The sequence below is a fragment of the Medicago truncatula genome, chromosome 8 (assembly GCF_003473485.1).
Source record: "Medicago truncatula cultivar Jemalong A17 chromosome 8, MtrunA17r5.0-ANR, whole genome shotgun sequence".
NCBI lineage: Eukaryota > Viridiplantae > Streptophyta > Magnoliopsida > Fabales > Fabaceae > Medicago > Medicago truncatula.
The window spans coordinates 35,883,582-35,891,547 of NC_053049.1; positions in this window are offsets into that span (position 1 = coordinate 35,883,582).

The following is a 7,966-nucleotide window of genomic DNA, read 5'->3' on the forward strand; positions in this document are numbered from 1 at the left end:
ATCAACATCTTTGTTATTGATCTGTACTATATTCATAAAGGTTAGGGAATTTCATGAATTTCATTTTCGATGAGTTTCTATTTGTTTATTGTTTGTTTTGGTATGAGATATGTTCAATTTAGGTTAGTGTAAATTCAGTTTACTTACGTTCAATCTAAGTTAATGTAAATTAAGTTTACTTATGTTCAATTTAGGTTAATGTAAATTTAGTTTACTTATGTTCAATATAAATTAAGTTTACTTATGTTTAATTTAGGTTAATGTAAATTTAGTTTACTTATGTTCAATCTAGGTTAATGTAAATTCAGTTTACTTACGTTCAATCTAGGTTAGTGTAAATTCAGTTTACTTATGTGTATGTATATAAGAGGTTAGTGTAAATTCAGTTTAGTTACGTTCAATCTAGGTTAATGTAAATTCAGGTTAATGTAAATTCAGTTTACTTAAGTTCAATATAGGTTAGTGTAAATTCAGTTTACTTACGTGTATGTATATAAGAGGTTAGTGTAAATTCAGTTTACTTACGTTTAATCTAGGTTAATTTAAATTAAGTTTACTTACGTGTATGTATATAAGAGGTTAGTGTAAATTCAGTTTACTTACGTTCAATCTAGGTTAATGTAAATTAAGTTTACTTATGTTCAATCTAGGTTAATGTAAATTCAGTTTACTTACGTTCAATCTAGGTTAATGTAAATTAAATTTACTTATGTTCAATTTAGGGGTATATTAGTCATTCTGGGGTGTAACTTGTTTTTTTTGGGGTGTGACTAGCACCAGTCTAATACCTTGAGTAAGATAGAATCACATTGAGTAATACCTTGATAGGGTTATTGCAAATAATATATGTAAAGGGTCAGATTTCAAACCCCACACACCCATTTATTCATCTTTAAGAGGCGAATTTCTAATCATTAAATTACTTGACCAAAACTAATAATGTATATAAATGCACATGTATCTTACAAGTGACTTTATTAATTTTAAGAATATTATAACAACATAGATTAAATTTAAAGAATACATATAAATCTCCAAAGTCTTCCACAAATACAATTTTTTAGTTCCATTCTCCTCACAAAACCCTCCTCTCCCATTCTCCTCTATATCTTGGGGGATTAATTGTCATATCTAAGGGACTAAAATGGCTGAATTATTTGTATGTTGTGCTCTTCAACGATTGTTTTTTCTCCAATATATTTGTCTTCCTCTTTAAAGCTTCGCATGGGAATGTGAAGTTTATTTTAAAAAATTGGTAATTGGTAACTACTTTTCTTAAATTTCTAGGCCACATTTTTTTTTTACCTCAAAAAAAAAGATATCTTGTTTTTTTTGATTGACAAAAATCTTCTTTCTTTTATCAGTACAGGGGTGAACCCTAATAAAAACTGAAACATTTAGGAGGAAGACAAATATATATTGTGAAAAAATAACAATTAAAGAACACAATATCCAAAATAACTTTGATCATATCTTGGTAAAAAAAAAACCTTGATCATATCATTTTAGTCCCTATCATACTTGCATCATGCTCCTAATGAAACGATTTAACATAAGGACCAAAATGAGCAACCCTTACTATTTCATGGACCATATTTGTGATTCACTCATTTTTTAAACTAAAAAAAACAGTAAAAAAACTACAAAAATGTTGTTGGAAAAATGTATCTAATGGTGAGCGGCTTGCAAGATTGCAGAGTAGTGCTCATTCCATTCTAAGTCATTTTTGTTGTTTTGTAATTGATTAAAAAATGCATTATTCTTGAAGGCGACATACGCTTTACACTACTAGAAAAAGAAAATTAGCGAGGGAAATTAGTAACGGAAAAAATGAAATTCCTCACAAATTCCGCAAAATTTAGTGACGGAATTAGAGAGGGATTTTACGTTTTCCCTCACTAATTGAGTGGTGTCAGAACTGGCAACAAATGAAGTCGCATAGTTAGGAATGGATTTTCTACTCCTTTGAACCATTGTTTCAATCAAAACCGACGATTTCTTCGTATAGATGAAATACTTTTTTGGAAACTCGATTTTCGACCTAATGACCGACTAATTCTGAAGACCAATCCTTATAACAAGTTACTAAAAGCTAGTTAATCCTTATTGTGTAATGTGCTCCATTAAAACCCTAATGCTTTTCCAGGGTTTGTTTCTTTCATGGTTGTTTGCCCATGGAAATTTCTTGTCCATGCCTCAGCAACACCGCTCATTTTTTATTTATTGAAAAAGCTCAACAACGCCATTGTTGATGCCTCCTTATCCACCAAAAAAATTCTATCACACCTCCATATAATGACATCTACTATGAAATAAATCGTGATTATGAATTTACATCGATTAGATCTAAAGATCGAAAGTATGAATGAGATTAAATAGAACGTGTAACTTTAGATAAGCTTTGATTTTTTGCATGAGTTTTGGTTCTTGTCCCCCATGATTATGTATTTTTCTACTTTTATTTTTTAAAATATAGTATTTTGCTTAAACAATATTTTAGATTTAAAGTTTAAATTCATTGTTAAACTCACTTTACTACTTACAAATGTATATATATAAACGTAAAATCACATTATATTCAAAATATTTTTACTTAAAATCATGTCTACAAGATTAATTTTAAAAAAATAAAAGCTTATCACTAAAAAGTTGTTCCATTCTGATTTGTCTGTTTTGCTAACAACCAAACTATAATAATGGCATCCATGATTATACTATACATCCGAATTATAACCATCCTTAATATTATTGACGCAAGCTCAAAATCATTGTGAAGATGACTTCACAATTAGCATGCCCATTCTGTTTCAGTTGTGGATTAAACGAATATGACACGTGATTGGTCACTTCTTCTTGTGTTATTGGAAGGTGAGAAGTCCCTTTTCCATATTTTGGTGCTACCAAGTTGTTGCTTTCTCTAGCGTGTGCAAGATCGAGAAGGTAAGGAACCTATATACTTTAGGAGAATTCTTAATTTTTAGATAAATTAATAATAAAATAGATGACATTTTGTACCAAAAATAAAATATATGAGATGACATTAATGCACAATTTGATGATCGATGTATACACACCAAATCAAACTTTGGAAGATCCATTTTGTTCACCTATCTTTTAATCAAAGAGAAAGGAAAAAAATTATTCATCCTTTTGTAACTTATGTTAACTCATATATATGGATGGGGTAAGTGCCCCCACTTGCTTGATTTTGTATCTAGTAGTTATTGAATAAGTAATTTTATCTTCACTATAAAATATAAGTTTTGCTAAAAATAAATATTGCATCTTCAATGATATATATATATATATATATATATATATATATATATATATATATATATATATATATATATATATATACACTTTTAAGTTTTTATCATGCTTCCTTAAAAAAAAGTTTTTATCCTTCTATTTAATTAGATTTCTTAAAGTTATCAATGTTAGATACTTTCGTGTCTTAATTTTTTTTTTTCATCTGTGTTGATCTCTTAAGTTATAAATGTTAGACTTTTTGATATCTTAAGATACGTTAAACATTTTGGTTTTTAAAGATATAGACACTTGACATAAAGAGCTAAAGTATCCAACGTTTATAATTTAAATAAATAAAAATTATATATATATTCTCCTCTCGTGCCTCCATGAAATTTGTAAATCCAAATTTTGACAGGAATCGTCAAGATTATTTTTCTTTTGAGGGAATGATTTTTTATTTTTATTTTTACAAAGAATTGCTAATCAACGGATTTCATGGAATTTCGATTTTTTTTATACATTTGACCTTCCTCCATTAAGCATAACTTTGTCATTTTTTTTAGTATGTTGTAAAGACAAAAGTACCTTAAATTTTTGCCAAAATGAAGGGCACACTTAATTTTTTTTTACTCCGATTTCATGATTGGCAAAACAATGTGGACAGCCATATATTAGAGATTTAGAGTTAGAGTCATAACAATCAAAATCCAACACACCCCTATAGATTTATATTAAGTCAAGATGGTCCAGAGCTGGCCACATGCTTGATTTTATATTTATGCATATAGGTATTTTATTTAGAAACTAACTAAACCACATATATATATATATATCCTCTAAAAAAAACCAAACCACATATATGACTATTTACTTTAGAGGTGTGTAATATCAGTGTAATGGAGTTTGTGTTTGGATGACGTTGTAGCCAATAAGCCATTCTAATACGAATATACTAGATAAAGCACAATAATTTATTTATTTTACAAAAAAGAAGTTTGCATTTTGGATTTGGATACCTTTTGATGTCATCAGCAAAAGAGATCCTTAGACTTTTGCGAATCACCTTTCGGTTAGTGGCTTGTGAAGGATCACATGTATCTTAGGTTAGTAGGTGAGGTATTCGGATGTGATTCAATGGTATATTTTATGAGTAGCGATATTTTAAAAACCATTTTTGACAACTATTAATGACAACTTCTTTTTCCACTTTTTTTATTGGTCAAAAACAATAGAGAGAGAAAAAGGAAAAGAGATAATAAAAATATAATGTGAGTATAAAAGAGAGAGTTGTCAAAGAGTTGTCATAAAATAGTTGTACAAATATTATTTCTCATATTTTATATAGGAGGGTTTAAAGTTTACGTACACGGTTAAATTGTATATCTATTAACACCTAAAAATAATTTATGAATAAATTTACTACATGGCTAAGTAATCTTGCTCCATGGGAACAACTTTATTCTCTTTGGTTCTTGGCTAAATATTCTTGACTAATAATTTCTCACTTGAATGCTAATTTCAACCAGTATTCACACCTCGATCACACATCAACCTTCATCGTATTTGTTATTGTAGTTACTAGTAAGTCAACTGAAACTGAACATAACTTCAATTTGTCGATAATTACCACTTTTATCAACGTAGAACTTCATTTATCGATTGATAGTCATTTTCATCTATTCTCTCAACATATAGGATTGTGGAATTAGTTGATCCATTTTGGGCCTTAGAGCCGCATGTTAATGCATCAAGAGATTCATCCTAGTTCTCACTACCTAACGACGATAGAGCAGTGCCTACTTCTCCAACTCAATCACAGAAAAATCAGTTATGAAGTCTAGCATGTCTACTTCCAGCATACATATTTTGTGAACAATGCCAAAAACCTAAGCATGTTAGGTTAGAAACCAACGTAGTCCCTCGAAACATTCCCTATTTAAGGTATTAAATATTGTAAGGATATCTTATCGGATGTCATTAATCGAGATATTTAAACTCTAAAGAAGTTATCTTGTTGGCTTCTGTTGTTTTTGGATTTCCAAACTGTTGTATTTGAATTTCCAAATTCTATTATCTACCGAAGTTGTTACTAGGTTGAGTCACGACCAGGTCGGTCTCTTTAAGACGTTTCGTGGCACTGCCCAAAATTGTGCAAGACAGACTATCAACCACGCCGCCTCCAAGATAAAACAAGCCCAGCTACAACTGTGCGGTTAACTATGCACTGTAGAAAACCGTTCGAGAATTACACCCTCAAATACGGTACTAAGACCGCTCTTTAATACTGAAACCACTTTAATATGATATTGTTATCATTCTGTTATGGTGTTGAGACCACTCAAATATGATGTTACCACCATTCTAACTTTAATTTCTCCAAAACATCAATATGGCACTACGACCACTCAAATATGGTGATACCACCATTTATCCTTAAATAGAAAAATATTGAAATACTTTTTATATATACCGTTAAAATCATTCTTAATTTCGACGGGACATTTGTTATTCCAAATAGGGACTATGATCTTAAAAGTACTCTTTATTCTGAGGAGACATTTATCGAAGGGACTATGTTTTTAAGACCATTCTTAATTTCGAAGGGACTATGGTCTTAAGAACACTCTTAATTCCAAAGGGACAGAAAAAATGAGATGAAGAGAAGAAAGACTCGTCAACACAAGTCAAGAAAGGGAGAAGAGAGAAAGAGTTCCCGACAACTCAATGAAACTCTTTAGTGTGTTTATGAACTAAGTGGAGTCCTCTATTTATATAGAGATTTTGTAACTGTTTTAGCAAAAATTGCAACAACAGTTACTCTCATGAATAAGATTAAAATGAAGTTTATCCATTAATCAGTTCAACAACACTTGTGGATAGAATCAAAAGAAACAAATCCACAATAGTGGAGGAAACAAACTATTGGATTTGAATGAAGGAAATATAATAATAATTAAATTATTATTCTTATCACAACCGCCATAAGCTAAATTTATAGAAAGTGATATTCTCGAATAAAATAATAATTACTATTATTTTTATCATTATCAAGTATTTAAAATTAAATACCACAATTTAAACACTACTAATGTGTGTGTTCTATTTTATGTGAGACCCATACACTCTATTTTTTCAATTCACACAATACTTGGTGTTTAATCTTCCAATTTTTCATCCAACATCACATCAATGTTCCAACAGCTTCTGAAGGGAGATCATATTGCAACACGAGGAATGCTAACAACACTTTCTTTTGAGTACTCTCTCTGCACTCACATCTTTATTAGGTGAAATCAATGCATGTTCCACCACTTTATGTGGGTTTCATTTCCAAAGTGTAGGTCCTACATTAATTTCACTCAATAAAAGAGTGAGTGCTAGAGAGAGTGTTGCTAGCGCTCCATTGCAACATTGTGTTCCATTTAGCCAAATATTCTTGAAAATATAAGGAGGTTGCTAAAGACATACCAATGTCGGTAAAAATGTCTCTTCATATCTCCTTTAGGGACACAAACTAAGGGAGAAAATGATGGATATAGAGAAGTGAGACATCTTGGTGTTTCAGTTAGGAACACCGCCAAAGAATGAGTGAAAAAGCATTATACAGCCTGAAATACGTGAAGAGTTGTTCAGAAAAAAAGATAAGGTACAATGGATACTTAAGAATATCAGCTAAAAGAAACTACATTCACATAATAAATCCAAGAAAATTTGGAGTTGAATGTTTCTCCTTTTTAAACTTCATGGAGTCTCGACCGACCTTTAGGGGTTTGAGTTGCCTGCTGCAAAGCTTTTCTCTATCCTTCTCCAGATCGGTAACCTTCTTACTTAGCAATAACATAAGTTACAAGAAAATATGGTTAACAAAAAGGGAAAATGAATCATACCATTTATATGGGGTCTTGAAGTTAGGTTTTGGGGTTGAAGGAGGAACCATGATGTAGAATGAATACAAGGTTATGGAAATGAATTCACTTATATGGAATAATGTTTCAAAAATAAGGCAAAATCCTCACTATGGAAATTGGGCAGATCACAATAACCTTTGGAATAATTCAAAGTTTCAAAGTCTGTTGACACGGCTCAACGGTGTTTCCACTTATCATAAGGAACAATTCTTTTGGTCGGTACATTACAAACAATCATGATTATGCTAAGGCATGGATGCCAAAACAAAATTTCATTACTATTCACAAAAAGAGTATCCACAAGGCCAACTATCTTGTCGATTCTACAACCTAATAACAAAAATAAATCTCATAAGAATCTCTCTTTGGAAAGCTGCAAAAGGGAACGTTTCCTAATAATAATACATCCTTGCTAGGGCTAAGACCAGGGCGTAGGAACCTCAAAATGAAGATCATGAGATCAATATGTTTGCCCTAAAGAAAGCTGATGACATCTAGTCATTACATGATTTTATATGTATTTTGATCACAAATTGGAGTTCACAGGGCATCTTATGCAGCAAAAAGAGCAGCAAAACTGAAGAAAATGCAAAGAAGAAAACGTGTCACGATTTGGAACAAACGTGACACGATTTTAGAAGACCAAAACATGCTTTCGACATTGAGGAAAACGTGTCACGATGGCAAAAACGTGACATGATTTGAGGAAACCCTAATTCAGTTGTTTGTTATTCAGGAAAACGTGTCACGATTTACTTAAAACGTGACACGATTTACTTAAAACGTGACACGATTTTGGGCGA